We start from the raw sequence: 16,325 nt of genomic DNA on the forward strand, positions 1-16,325 counted from the left end.
TGATGGACATCTTGGCTCTTTCCACAGTTTGGCTATTGTGGACATTGCTGCTATAAACACTGGGGTGAACTTACCCCTTTGGATCACTACATTTGTATCTTTGGGGTAAATACCCAGTAGTGCAATTGCTAGGTCGTAGGGTAGCTCTATTTTCAACTTTTTGAGGAACCTCCATACCGTTTTCCAGAGTGGCTGCACCAGCTTGCATTCCCACCAACAGTGTAGAAGGGTTCCCCTTTCTCCACATCCTTGCCAACATCTGTTGTTTCCTGACTTGTTAATTTTAGCCATTCTGACTGGTGTGAGGTGGTATCTCATTGAGGTTTTGATTTGTATTTCCCTGATGCCAAGTGATTCCAACCACTCACTTTCAATCTGCAGATCATTAGGTCTAAAATGAGTCTCTTGTAAGTGGCATATGGATGGGTCTTGTTTTTTATCCACTCCCTTTTGATTGGAGCATTTAGTCTACTTAGATTCAGAGTGATTATTGATAGATATGTATTTAGTATCATTTTTTTACTAATTTTTTCATTGTGTCTGGAGATTTTCTATGTTTCTTTCTTGTCTTTGTCACTTTTGGTCTTTCCTTTCCACTTGGTGTCCCCTTTAATATTTCTTGCAGGGCTAGTTTAGAGGTCATGAATTCCTTTAGTTTTGTTTGGGAAACTCTTTATCTTTCCTTCTATTCTGAATGATAGCCTTGCTGGATAGAATATTTTTGGCTGCAGATTTTTCCCATTTAGCACTTTTTATTCTGAATTAATTTAGATTTCTCATCATCTATCTCTAATTTTTTACCAAAGATTTTAATATACTTATTTGGCAAAAAGTTTTCCCACCCCCTTAATTCTGTGAATATGCTGGATCACTTTGAATTATTTTTGAATGTTAAACTAATTTGAATTGTTGAAATAAATCCCATATAATGACAATATATTATGGTTTTGTGTATTTCTAAATTTTATTGCATCATATTTTATTTAGAGTTTTTGTGTTCATGTGTTAATGGAACATACTGCCTTTACATTTGTGTGTGTGTGTGTGTGAGAGAGAGAGAGAGAGAGATTTTGGTATATACTTATTCTGGATTCTTAATATATGGGGTCAATTATTTTTTAAATATGGAGAAATAATTGATTTTTCTGTTTCTTCTTGTTTTTGTTTTGGTAAGTGTGTTTTTCTTTCCCAAATATTTTATACATTTCACCTAACGTGTCAAATGTATTGCCACAAAGTTATTTATATTACCATCTTATTATCATTTAGGACTGAAGGATCTGTAGTGTAGCATGAGTAGTTTGTGGTTTTGCTTTCTTTTCACGCTCTGAGTTTCAGTGTTTATAAATTTTATTAAAATTTAAATAGCCTTAGGCTTTATTGGTTTTCTTTTTTGAACATATGTTTAATATTTAATTTTTGCTTAGACCTAATCATGTCTCTCATATTGTTTTCTTTGTATTTACTTTTCTACAATAAAAGTTTAGATCATTGTTTTGCTTTTTCTTTTTAATATTTTACTTAAATTTTTCTCTAAATACTTGTTTCACCACGATTCCCCCAAAATTGATATTTTGTTTTCATTACCTTTCATCCAAAAGTATAATTGCCATTGCATTTTTTTTGCCATTGCAATTTTTAAATACATTTTGTGTTTACACATTCATGAATTTCCTAGTTGTATTTTTAGTTTCTAGTTTAATTCTATTATGGTGAGTATACCATATATGATTTACAATTTGGGATATTTGATAAGGCTTGTTTTATAGTTCTTTATATAAACTATGTCTGTTTTGGTAAATAGTCCATATGTTCATGGAAAGGATGTGTATTTTGCAAGTGTTGGATGCAGTTTTGCAAAAGGATCTTTCTTAACAATTATCTAGGTGATTTTACGTATCTACAAAGAAAAAGAGCCATCTTTTACCGTGTTTGTAGCCTTTGATTTCTTCACATTGTAGATGAACAGCTGATATTTCAGGTAATATTCAGTTGTGACTTACATATTGACAGTTGAGAGGATGTGAATTACTGAATTGTTAGCAAATATTAAAGCCCATTCTACAATGCTGCCACCAAAAGAACATTTTATAAAGAAAGTCTGTCCTTGGTTTTTAAATGCATGAATTAACTGATGAAAAGAAAATCTATGTTAATGGATTTATATAGCTAAATAAATGATGAGCTAGTGTGTAAATGGATTCCTAGGAAACTCAGTAAATGTTGAACAACCTATTCTAATAATTTTTCTCCTTGCTGCATTTCAGTCATTTGGATATGTTTTCAAGCCCAGCTCTAATTACAGATAACACTTTCTTATTGTGCAGCAGTAAAAAAAGAATCTCTCTGAGATTATTTGATATGTCTGTGGGGAACAGAGGCTTCCCAGTTCTGGACATTTTCTTAGTGTTTTCTGTACTTCTCCAGTATATTTCACCCTCTTTATTTTTTCCTGAAAATATAAGAATAAGAATAAGAAGTAAATGTGTGATACAGATGTCATCCTTATTAGAAAATAAGCTGGAGGATTTGACTTAGCCTGAGAACCAAATGGGCCTATTAAATGAACTTCAGCATTCAGCACCTTTAGCCTCTCAAAGACAGATAGTCCCAGACAGGATAGGTCTGACTCTGTAGAGAAGAGCTGATGAGTGTTTGTTTGTTTGTTTGTTTTTGATGGGTGTTATCTTTGAGAGAAATATTCTCAAGTTGAAATGGCACACATCATAGACAATCGTGTTGTATTGCTTCACCAGTACAACAACAGTGCTTTGTAACAAATCACCTCCAAACTCAGTGGTTTAGAACAATACATTTTATTTATCTATCTATCTATCATCTATCAATCATCTATCTATCGATCATCTATCGATCATCTATCATCTATCAATCTATCATCTACTATCATCTATCATCTATCTATCTATCTATCTATCTATCTATCTATCTATCTATCTATCATCTATCTATCATCATCTATCAGTAGGTGGCTCTGCTTCAGGCTGCCAGCCTACTGGGCTTGACTTAAGGCTGCAGTGAGTTTCAAGTCTGCTCTTGGGTTTCCACATTCTCTTTGCACCTGCACATAGCTGAGCATGCTTTCCTCTTGACAGATCACTGAAGCACAGAATGGAAGCAAACACCTCAAAGCCTTGGCTCAAAACTAGCCTGTTAACAATTCTACTCACATCTTCCTGCCCAAAGCAAGTTGTGTGAATATATACAAATCAATGGGTCTGCAAAATATATAAAACAAATCATATGAGGCATTAAAAACTCACATGACAAAGAGTAAATACGTAATTCCAAATATAGGTGAGAGTGGAAAACTGAGGATAACTCCACCATCCCACAAACACCTAGTTATTATGTCTAAATTTAGTAATCAAGAAAATCTACCTTCTCAATAGTTGGGTAAGGAAAAAGTTACTAAGCAGTTCAGAATTACTAATGTGTCTGCCTTCCCAGTTTCAAAATATTTATAATAGGGAATAAAAGTTTCTCTTTAAAAACTAGTACATCATTATTAGTATACTTAATAAAGATTGTAATAAAAATCAGTCTAAAAATAAGTTTGATTTCAATAGGATTTTTCCAGAAACTTGTGAAAGGTTATTTCATTTTAAGTGAAAATGAGAGAAAATAATTATTCTAGATGTTGATGATCATACACATTGCAGTTTTTATAGACATAATTCCTTGACAACTTAAAGAAATTTAGAGGAAATGAAACAAGGGTAACTTGGACCCCTATTACTCTATTTTGAAGTTATTATATCACAGAGACTGCTCCAAAATCCATGTTAAGACTAAGGCCTTTTATAGAATTTGGACTTTTGACAAGAAAATATAATTATAAATTTCATTGTGTGTGAATTGATTGTCTCATTTTTGGAAACTGCTAATTTTACTATATAATGCAGGAGAATTTACCTGGACAAAATAGTGGAATGCATATTGTCAGATTATCACCTCACTTTCCAGGGATTATAGTTCTATAAAACTTAAATGAGGATAAAAAAAGGAAGAGATAAATATAGAAACATATTTCTTTAAGTTTTTTTAAATGTATCTTTGGAACACATTTTAAAATGACTCCTGGAATGGTTAATATGTTAAACTTATCTAAATAGAAGCAGAACAAAGGACTTACTCCTAATTTAGAATCTTTGTTCATGTCTCTGCTTTAAAATTTTTCAAAGTTCCTTTGCTTTGAAGAAAAGCACATAAAACTGACTTTCTACAGCACCATTCAAAAAAAAAATCTTTTCATAAAGTAAGCAAAAATAGGTGATTGTGATTGATGAAGGTTAAAATTTGCTTGTAGCAACAAAGACTTTTGCCTTTAGTATATATTTTTGCTGAAATTGCTTGAAGATACTAAGCTACTTTTGTATTAAAGTGTCCATATCCATTAAATAGTGATAACATTTTAAAGCTAATAATTTCATCAGCAACAAAACATCTCTTATGTTTCATTTAAATATATTACCATTCATTTTTTCATAAAAGATTCAGGACAGCTTATAAGAGGCAGTCTAGCTCTGTGTAAGATAAGTATTATATATATCACAGATATATATATATGTAATGGTACAGATTCTTGTATTTTATGTCAGTAATGAATTATTAACACTAAGTAAACTGAAAAATTAATCAGATATTCAAGAAAATCGTAAAAGCTAATAAAAAGTTATAGCTACAATGCCGATAGAGAAAATGAAAAATTGAAAAATGCTTTATTAATTCACACAAGGAAGGAAAAGAGGAAAAAGGAATTTTACCCAGCAATAAAAATAAATAAATTTTTCTTACACTCTAGACCATGGATGAATCTCAAGATACTATGCAGAGTATAAGAAGCAGGAAAAAGAAAATCCATATAAATGAAGGTGTGTATGTGGGTGTGTGTATGTCTAAGACAAAACTAATATGTCATGGGGAAAAATACCTTAGAAATTTGCTTCCAGATGAGGAAATTGTAAGAGAAACAAGAAAACTTTCTGACATAAGAAAAATGTTCTATATGTTGATAGAAATACATGAATGGACCATCATTTTTCTGAAAGATCAAATTTAAATATAGAAATAAACTTAATAGACTTGTTTTCCATAGTGGTATGAGTTTGGATTTCTAAATTATTTTCTGTGAATTCTAGATTTAAAAAAATTAGTAATTTTATTGAGTCTCTTTTATCGCACATGAAGCAGTAGATCACAAATGTAGAAACAGAAAAGACTAGAATGCCCACTTAGTGTAGATCTGAACTGGAGTTTTAGGTACAAGTATAAATTCATGACTGTAAGTATATATTTATATATAAATTTATATAGATTTGCATAGGAATATTTATATAGAAAATAGATTTACATAAATCTATACATATAGTTTTAAATATTTGTATATATGTATGTATATATGAATATAAAATTCATACATAAATGTATATATATGTCTATGTATGTGTTACATAAATGTATGTTTGTATATTTTTTTAGTTTTGCTTTTTTTCTTATTTATTTTTATAGAGGGGGAGGGGAGGGACATATGGAGAGGGAGAGAGAGAATCTTAAGCAGGCTTTATGTGCAGCACTAAGCCCAATGTCCGGCTTGATCTCATAACCCTGAGATCATAACCTGAGCCAAAATCAAGAGTCAAATACTTAACTGGCTAAACCACCCAGGTGCCCCTCTAGTTCTGCTTTCTGAGAACACCAAGGAGCAATGAAAGACCTTTATCAATGACCATACCTAGCATCCATAGTTTGCTTACAAAAATTAATATATTTTTTCTTAGATTGTTTTAGATTTACAGTAAAATTGAACAGAGTACAATGACGTTCCATAAACCTACTCATGTTTCTTCCCCCAGTTTTCACTATTATCTCTCATTAGAGTGATGACTCTATTGCATTGATAAGCCAATATTGATACATTATCAATTAAAATTCAAAACTTACATTGTTTCATTCTTTGTGTTGTACATTTTATGACAAATGTACATTTTGACAAATGTATAATGGCATGGATCCACTATTAGAGAACCATACTGAATAGTTTCACTGCTTTTCTCTATCTACTCCTCTCTCCCTTCTTCCAACCCCACCCTGACCTCCTGGGATTCATTGATCTTTTTACTGTGTCCATAGTTTTGCCTTCATGGAGTGACACATAGTTGGAATCATGCAATATGTAACTTTTTATTGGCTTCTTTCATTTAGCCATATGCATTTAATGTTCCACCATTTTTTTCATGACTTGAGAACTCATTTCTTTTTATTGCTGAATAGTATACCATTGTATGGATTTACCACAGTTTGTTCATCCATCCACTACAGAACATCTTGGTTGCTTCCTAGTTTTGGCAACCACAAATAAAGTTGCTATAAACATTCATGTGCAGGTTTTTGTGTGAACATGTTTGCAGCTCATTTGGATAAATGCCTAGGATCATGATTTCTGGATTGTATTAAGACTATGTTTAGTGTTGTAGAAACTGTTAAACTGTCTTTCAGAGTGGCTTTACCATTTTGCATATCCATAAACAATATATGAGAGTTCCTGTTGCTCCAAATTTGCACCATCATTTAGTGTTGTATTTTAGATTTTAACCATTCTGATAGGTGTATAGTGATATCTCATTGTTGCTTTAATTTGCAGTTTTTTTTTAAGATTTTATTTATTTGACAGAGTACAAGTGGGGGGCAGGGGCGACAGGCAAAGGAAGAGGGAAAAACAGGGAGCCCATTGTGGGGCTCGATCCCAGCACGCTGGGATCATGATCTGAGCCAAAGGCAGATGCTTAGCCATCTGAGCCACCCAGGTGCCCCCAAATTTGCACTTTTCTAATGACACATGATATATGAATCCTTTCATATGTTTATTTGCTATTTGTATATTTTCTTTGATGAGACTGCTTTTTACATAATATTCTTATTTTTTAATTTTGTTGATTGTTTTCTTGCTGTTTGTTTTAAGAGTTCTTAATATATTTTGTGTAATAGTCCTTTATCGGATATGTCTTTTCAATCTTCCTACATGGCTTGTCTATTCATTTTCTTTTTTTTTTTTTTTAAAGATTTTATTTATTTATTTGACAGAGAGAGACACACCAAGAGAGGGAACACAAGCAGGGGGAGTGGGAGAGGGAGAAGCAGGCTCTGCACTGAGCAGGGAGCCCGATGCGGGGCTCGATCCCAGGACCCTGAGATCATGACCTGAGCCGAAGGCAGATGCTTAACGACTAAGCCACCCAGGCACCCTGTCTATTCATTTTCTTAACACTGTCTTTCACAGAGAAGGAGTTTTTAATATTAATTTAAGGATGGTGCCTTTGGCATTTTAACTAAAATGTCATCGCCAAACTCTAAGTAACTTAAATTTTCTCTTATTTTATCTTCTAGAGATTCTTTAGTTTTGTATTTTACATATAGGTCTATGATCAATTTTGACTTAATTTTGTAAGAAGTGTAAGGTCTTTTCTTTTTTTGCATGTAGATGTCCAGTTTTTACAACAACATGTTTTTCAAAATAGTATCCTTTCTCCATTGATTACATATACTCCTTTTAAAGATGAGTTGACTATACTTGTGTTGGTCTATTTCTGGGCTGTTATGTTTCATTGGTCTATTTGTCTGCTTTTTGCCTATGCCACACTATCTTGATTACTGTAGTTTTGTAATAAGTCTTGAAACCAGGCAGTGTCCTATGTTTCTGTCCTCCTTTGATGTCGTTTGGAATTTTCTGGGTATTTTGCCTTTCTATTTATATTTTAGAATCAGTTTGTTGATATCCACAAAATAAGTTGTTAGGACTGATTGAGATTGTGTTGAATCTATATGTCAATTTGGGAAGAACTGACATCTTTACAATATTGATTCTTCCCACATGTATGTATAGTATCTCTTCATTTACTTACTCTTTGATTTCTTTCACCAGAGATTTATAGTTTTTATATATATATATATATATATATATATATATATATAAATCTTGTCATTTTGGTGTTAAATAGTACTGTGCTTTGAATTTCAAATTTTGACTATTTGTTACTGGTATATAAAAAGCAAATGACTCATGTATTAAATTTATATCCTGAAATTGTTCCATAATTCCTTGTGGTTACCAGGAGTTTTTTGTTGTTGTTGTTGTTGAAGGACTTTCAACCTAGATAATTATGTAATCTGCAAACAAATACAGTTTTATTTATCCCTTCCCACTTTGTATACCTTTTATTTCCTTCTCATGTCTTATTGAATTAGCTGGGACTTCCAGTACAACATTCAGTAGGAATGGTGAGAGTGGACATGCTTGCCTTTTCCCATATCTTAATTTTCATTTTTTTAAATTTTTTTTAAAGATTTTATTTATTTATATGACAGAGAGAGACAGTGAGAGCAGGAACACAAGCAGGAGGAGTGGGAGAGGGAGAAGCAGGCTTTCCGCTGAGCAGGGAGCCCGATGTGGGACTCGATCCCAGGACCCTGGGATCATGACCTGAGCCAAAGGCAGATGCTTAATGACTGAGCCACCCAGGCGCCCCCATATCTTAATTTTTAGATACAATTTTCCATGGGGAGAATCTAGGGATCCTTTTTTTTTTTTTAAAGATTTTATTTATTTATTTGAGAGAGAGAATGGTAGAGAGAGAGAACATGAGAGGGAAGAAGGTCAGAGGGAGAAGCAGACTCCCTGCTGAGCAGGGAGCCCGATGCGGGACTCGATCCGGGGACTCCAGGATCATGACCTGAGCCGAAGGCAGTCGCTTAACCAACTGAGCCACCCAGGCACCCGAATCTAGGGATCCTTAAAGAAAAACCCTTTCCTGAGCTTATGCCAAGAAATATATACTAAGTGCTAGAAATGAAGAAAATAGCCAAAGAATGATGGGGACAGAGGAAAAGGGAATATGGGATGGCATGAAGAGGTTTTCTTTGAGTATATTTCAGACAGTTTGGGCATCAAAATAAATAATGGTAGCAATTGATTATAATTCATTGAACAAATAAAAATCCATCAGCTATTAGTGTTATACATAAGTGAGCTAAGAGTAAAATGTCAGTTAATAAAAAAAATACAATGATAGAGTTATATAATCATGCTTGCTAAAACTATGAGTGGTAAAGAGAAGATATTTCCATAGTCTCAAAGTATCTCTCTACAAATTATTAATGACAATATGAAAAAGAAAACTTTACATAGGAGAGATATGGTGGACATCACCTAATCCAAGTGATCAAAATTAACATTAATAATTTTAAGATAAACCAATATCATGCAGCTTCTAATACTATGCACCAAGATGGATACATCATATTTATCTCAATATTACCAAAAGGCACAATTTGAATCCTAAAGAAATACTATATAAATCCCTATTAAGGGATATTCTGTAAAAATGTCTTACCTGGATTGCCTGGATGGCTCAGTTGGTTAGGCGTCCAACTCTTGGTTTTGGCTCACGTCATGATCTCAGGGTTGTGAGGTTGAGCCCCACCTCAGGCTTTGCACTCAGCATGGAGTCTGCCTGAGATTTTTTTTCCTCCTCTACTCTTCTCCACCCCCTGCTTGCGCTCTCTCTTTCTCTCTCAAATAAATAAATAAAATCTTAAAAATAAATCTTACCTTTAGTTCATAGGACACTCAAGATTAAAAAAAAAATGTATATACTAAATTCCTTCAGATTAAAGACCTAACAGTGAAATATAATGCTTGATGTTGGATTAGATCCTATCAAGGAAAACTTTTGATAAATTACTCTATTAAGATAAATGATAAAATTATAATGTGAATTTAGATTAGGTAATAGTATTGTATTTGTATTAAATGTACTGATTTTAATAATTGTTCTGTGGCTAGTTAATAGGATACTTTTGTCTTTAGGATATACACACTAATTGTGTAGAGATAACAGGGTTCACTGTATCCATCCCTAGAGGAGTGGTGAGTTTGTATAAAAGACATATAGTAATTTCTTGTACAGGCATAACTTGGAGATATTGTGGGTTAAGTTCCAGACCATCATAATAAAGTTAATAGGGCAATAAGGTGAGTATCTCAATAAAGTGAGTCAAAAGATTTTTTTATTTCCAAGTGCATACAAAAATTATATTTACACTATAATGTAATTTGTTAACTGTGCAATAGAGATATGTCTTTAAAAACTGTACATAATTAAAAAATATTTTGTTGCGGGTGCCTGGGTGGCTCAGTCATTAAGTGTTTGTTTTCGGCTCTGGTCATGATCCCAGGATCCTGGGATCGAGCCCCGCATTAGGCTCCCTGCTCTGGTGGGAGCCTGCTTCTCCCTCTCTCACTCCTCCTGCTTGTGTTCCCTCTCTCTCTCTGTCTCTCTCTGTCAAATAAATAAATAAATAAAATATTTAAAAAAAATATTTTGTTGCTAAAAAATGTTAGCCATCATCTGAGCTTTCAGTAAGTCACAATCAATGATCACAGATCACCATAACAACTATAATGATAATGAAAAAGTTTAAAATATTGTGAGTTACCAAAAAGTGACAGACACAAAATGAACAAATGCTATTGGAAGAATGGCACCAATAGACTTGATTGATTCAGGGTTGCCACAAACCTTCAATTTGTATAAAAGAATATCTGTGAAGCACAATAAAGCAAAGTATAATAAAACAAGGATATCTGTACCAGTCTTGTGATATATAACATTAGAAATATTATATTATTACATATTATTTATACTTTAACACGTTTAACATGTTACATATATATGTTATATATATGTATACATATATGTTAGCCCTTCCCCCAGAAAGGTTGCATACAATAGAACCAGGCATTGTGTTTTATCCTAAATGCATATATGGAATCTTCTATACTGCTTTTTAATAATATTTCAAAAAGGATATATTATAAAGTATGAAAATCAGAATAAATATGACAAAACAATTACTTAGAAAAAGTGGAAAAATAGAGCCATTGTGCTTAAAGATTTTGCAAATTCTCAAAGAAAAAAAAACTGTACAATGTAATGAGTCATTCAGTAAATGGTATCCTTATGCAAATAATGGGAAGTTTCAAAACAGTTTCTTAGAACACCCTGATATAAAAGTTAATGGCAACATTTTTGCTGTTTCTTAATGGTTATTTTTACATCAGAAGTGTATTGTAGATTAATGGATGGGCTTCATAATTCTTAGAATAGCTTTCTTTTTTTTAATACTTATGTTTTTGGAACATATTATATAATTGATTGCAAACTGTGACAAATTGAGAATTTGTTATCTACCATGCACTACATGAAGGATTAGCATACAATTGGTCATTTGATGTTTTTCAGACTTTCAAGTTTTATAGTTTGCTTTAAATCACACAAGTAAGAATTATTACACAGATTCAAATTGATACTCCAGCTATGTTATTATAATCCCTGTGTAATATCACTTATTTCCCTGTAATAAACATTGCTAAATGAAATCATGATGGTGTATGCAAAATAACTTAAATATGCATCTGTCAATTGAAGTGATTTTCATCAACATAAATTCATTGAGCATCTATGAAGATGATGGTTTTACTAGCGTTAAATATACAAAGAACAACTATGCCCATAGTAGATGTGGCAAGAAATAAAGGTACTGAGAACTTTGCATAAAACTAAAATTAAAAATAAAAGTTATCTTTTTGCTAAAAATCCAATTACATAGAAAGTATTTTCACATTGTACCAAGATAGTGTTCATTAAGGATATCAACATATATCACTTAAAGAGGCATTCTACATCTACATAAATTTGGGAAATACTGAATTAAGCACAGTTGAAACTTACACTTCTTAGAGCATTTAATATGCAAATTCATACTTGTATATCACTTAGAAGTTAATGTAGTATGCAGTGTACCTACAGTTCAAATTACTATAGAACCACTGCTTCCTTCCTCAGTATTTTTCTTCTTTATCTCTCTAACAAAATATTTCCCAGAATTAGAGTTTTGCAGAGTACATGCATTGTATTTACAGAAAGACTGGGATGATGTGAAAAGCTTCAAGATGAAAGATGATTAAGTTGGGAAAATGGTTAAAAATCAGCTAATTGGCAGGAAACAGACATTTCATCTATTTTGAAAAGAAAAATCAGAGACTGAGAAAAAATGTTACTTGATGAGGAGAAAGCTTCCATGCAAGAATATATTATCTCTGTTGTTGAGATAAATGTCAATGAACAGTGAGGAAATGAAAGGTTGAATACAGATTCATTGTAACAACAAATAAATATGGCCTCTGGAAAAGAGAATTAACATGGAGAAAACACTAATAAAAATTGTATTATATTTGGTAATAAATATCAAGGATTTGGAGAAAAAGACAATAACATACAAAGGAGTAAGGGAATAATCTGTAGATCAAGGACCCCAACTACACGAGGCAAGTACTCACCCTTGGAGAGGGTGTGGTATGCTGCTTTTGACAAGGCAGAAAGGCACTATGTCAGGTTCTCACATGTGACCTCTTGCTCAGCAGCATCCCCTAAAGGCTTATTTGAAATTCTGTCTTAGACTCTGGTAGTTGGCTTGGACTGGTATAACAAATTGCCATAGAATGGATGGCTTAAACAAATATTTATTTCTCACTGTTCTAGCTCAAGATCAGGGTCCCAGGATGCTTAGATTTTTGATGAGGGTCCATTTCCTGGTTTATAGATGGCTACCTTCCTAATTTAACTCTGGATATAGGAGGAGGTGCCAGGCAATCTGTTTTTATAAGCCCTCCAGATGTTTCTGTTTCATCCTTACTTTGGGAATAAATCCATTTCATGTTAATTCTGAGGAAACAGTGATGTTTTAAAAAAGATAGTGTGTCTTTAAAGCATTGACATGAAAAATGCAGAAAATAAAATGACCCAAGCTTCAGTCCTTTTAAGAAGGCTTAGATTAAGCCAGTGATTGAGAATAAAGAATTGAGGACTCCTGTAAAATGCAGTATAATTTTTACCAAATATAAATTAAAGAGGAGAGTTAATGTGAAATAAGAAAAGATTAAGTATTTGATTTACTTATTCCTGTTTAAGGAAGTTCTAGAGCTTAAGAACATGAATGGTGAAAGGAGGTAGAATGGATGCTACAGAATCAGGTGTGCTCACTGGTGGATTCTCAAGTGGGCTTCCGATTCTATTGGGCTCCTTAGCATTGAAAGGCAAACTCATTTTTAATTGGATGATTTGTGGGGTTTTTTTGTTTGTTTTTTGTTTGTTGTTTTGCTATTGAGTTGTATTTGTTTATGTAGTTTGGATATTAACTCCTTATAAAATAAATGATTTGCAAATATTTTCTCCCATTCTGGAGGTTGCCTTTTCATTTTGTTGATCATTCCTTTTACTGTGCAGAAGCTTTTTACTTTGTTGTAGTCACACTTTTATTTTGTTGCTTGTGCTTTAGGTGTCGTATCAAAAATAAAATTTTCTAAAACCCATGTCTAGGAGCATTTCCCCTATGTTTTCTTATAGGAGTTTCATGTTCACAGGTCTTACATTTAAAGATTTAATCCATTTTGAGTAATTTTGTAGGTGGTGTAAGGTAGTGGTCTAATTTCATTCTTTTACATTGTGAATATTCAGTTTTCCCTGTTCCATTTGTTGAAGAGACTGTTTTTTCTCCATTGAGCATTCTAACTCTTTTGTCAAATACAATGAGCAAAGGGCAAATTGACATCTTTCCAAAGATGACATTTAGATGGCCAACAGGTACATGAAAAGTTGCTCAACATCATTAGTCGTTAGGGAAATGCAAATCAAAACCACCATTAGATATCACCCCATGCCTGTTAGAATAGCTATTATCAAAAAGACGAGTTTTAGTAAATGCTGGTGAGGATGTGGAGAAAAGGGAATATTTATGCACTGTTAGTGGAAATGTAAATTGGTGCAGCCACTATTGAAAACAGTATGGAGTTTCCTCCAAAACTTAAAATAGAATTACCATATGATCCAGCACTATCACTTCTGGGTATATATCTGAAGGAAGTGAAATCACTATGCCAAAGAGATATCTGCCCACCCATGTTCGTTGCAGCATTACCTGAAATAGTCAAGACATATAAAAAACAAACGAACCAAAAGAAAACTTAAGTATCTAAGGACAATTGAATAGAGAAAATGTGTATATATTTATACACATATATGTATGTACACACATATAACATATTTGTTAGTCATTAAACGAAAGAAATTCTGCCATTTGTGACAACATGGACAGATCTTGAGGGCATTATGCTAAGTGAAATAAGCCAGAGAAAGACAAATTTTGTGTAATCCTTACATGAAATAAAAAGCCAACCAAACTCCTAGAAAAAGAGATATTTGGGGCTGCCAAAGGTAAAGGTGGAGTGTAGTAGAATTGAGTGAAGACAGTCAAAAGGTAAACTTTCAGTTATAAATAAGTACTAGGAATATAATGTACAACATGATGACTGTAGTTAACACTGCTGTATGATATATTTGAAAGTTGCTAAGAGAGTAGATCCTAGAAGTTCTCATCACAAGGAAAAAAATGTAACTATATGAGGGGGAAGGATGTTAACCTAAATTTATTGTAATCACTTTGCAATATATGTATGTCAAGTCCTTATGCTGTACACCTTAAACTTACACAGTGTTGTATACAACTATATCTCAATACAACTGGAAAAAAAGGAAGGGAGGAAGGAATACTCATGTAATCACAACTCCTTAGAGGAAGAGTGAAATTGGAATCTGGATGATGTCTTAGAGTATACGAAGGGACTGAGATTTAGACGTTCCAACAAATGCAAAAACTAGATTCATTGAGACATTGTTTTCAGAGATAAGAATATTTAGGTTATCATTTTTGAAACTTTTCCAGGTGACAAAGTCCTATACAGTGACACAGTGTAAATGAATAATTACACTAAGATTTAGCTGACTGTCACAGGAGTCAATCAATTTTTAAAACTGTTAGACAAGAATGAAAAATAGGCCACTGGTGTGGAGTTTGACATTTTCAAAGGCGTTAGCTGGAGGATAAATATATATATACATACACACACACATATATATATATGAATGAATTGTAGAAGTTATTAAAGTAGTTGGAAGTACATTATATGAGAATATTGAGAGATCAAATAAAATAGTAAAATAAAATTGAGACATGAGAAAGACTAGTAGAACAAAGGTTTTAAAGTAATTTGTGCAATTAGGGAATATATTGATCTCTTTCTCTCTTTTTTTTTCCCCAGCAGATTAAGGGTAGTAGGAAAATATACCTCTAAAGGATTCATCAGAAGTGTTTGTCACCGTCAGATCAGAAGTGGGCTTTATTTAACACAAGTATACAAAGAGTGTCCTTTTGGAAAAAGTAGAAACTGATTAAGAAGACAGTATAGACAAAGCACAACAAAATAGACAAAGCACAACACAGTGCTATACCACAAAGAATGAAGGATTAGGCTTGAAAAGTCTATATTTAAACTGTGTTTATTCTGACTATCAGGTCACTATTTGATCTTATGTAAATTACTTAGTTGGGTTTACCTACCTCTGAGAGAATGTACAATGCATTGATATGATTATCTGGTATTTACTTCCTCACACTGCAATATTCCATTAGAATTCCAGGAGAAATTAAGCTTCAAAAATCGTGTTTGTATGAGTACCCTTAAAATATCATTGAATAAATTATTATGGAGAATTCTAACTCTAACAAATCAAAGAAGCCATCAGAATAATTGCCAGACATTGTTATTTCTTTTAAATAAGACTATAAAGATCATAACATTTTACTTTTTTTTAAAGCACTAATGATATTTTTCTATATCATACAATTGTCTCTAAATGAATAAATGTGTACAGTCAAATGTACATACTTTTAAGAATTTATGTGCATTAAGTTTTCCTAACTAAGCATGTACTTTTAAGTTTTTTTATCCTCATATAGAATTTAAAATTTTGACTTAGTTCAATATCAGTTGAATCAAGTCTAATCATGGAAGTAATTGTGTTTCCAATGGCCTAGGCATCAACACAGAATAAATAAAGTCAGATTTTTAAACGTTAGGCTGTTTATTTGCATTATGAGAAAAATTAAAAATTATAAATATTATTTGTACTAATTAACCATCCTAAACAAATGTCTTTGGTGGAAAAATGGGTTTATGCCATTAAAAAAAAAAATACCAAAAACTCCCTAATTGGCATTGATATTTGGTATCATGCAAGCCTCTTCAAATGAGCTGAGAAGTATTTTTTTTTAATATTTTATTTATTTGAGAGAGAATGAGATAGAGAGCACGAGAGGGAAGAGGGTCAGAGGGAGAAGCAGACTCCCTGCTG

The sequence above is a fragment of the Zalophus californianus genome, chromosome 5, assembly GCF_009762305.2.
Source record: "Zalophus californianus isolate mZalCal1 chromosome 5, mZalCal1.pri.v2, whole genome shotgun sequence".
NCBI classification, from domain to species: domain Eukaryota; kingdom Metazoa; phylum Chordata; class Mammalia; order Carnivora; family Otariidae; genus Zalophus; species Zalophus californianus.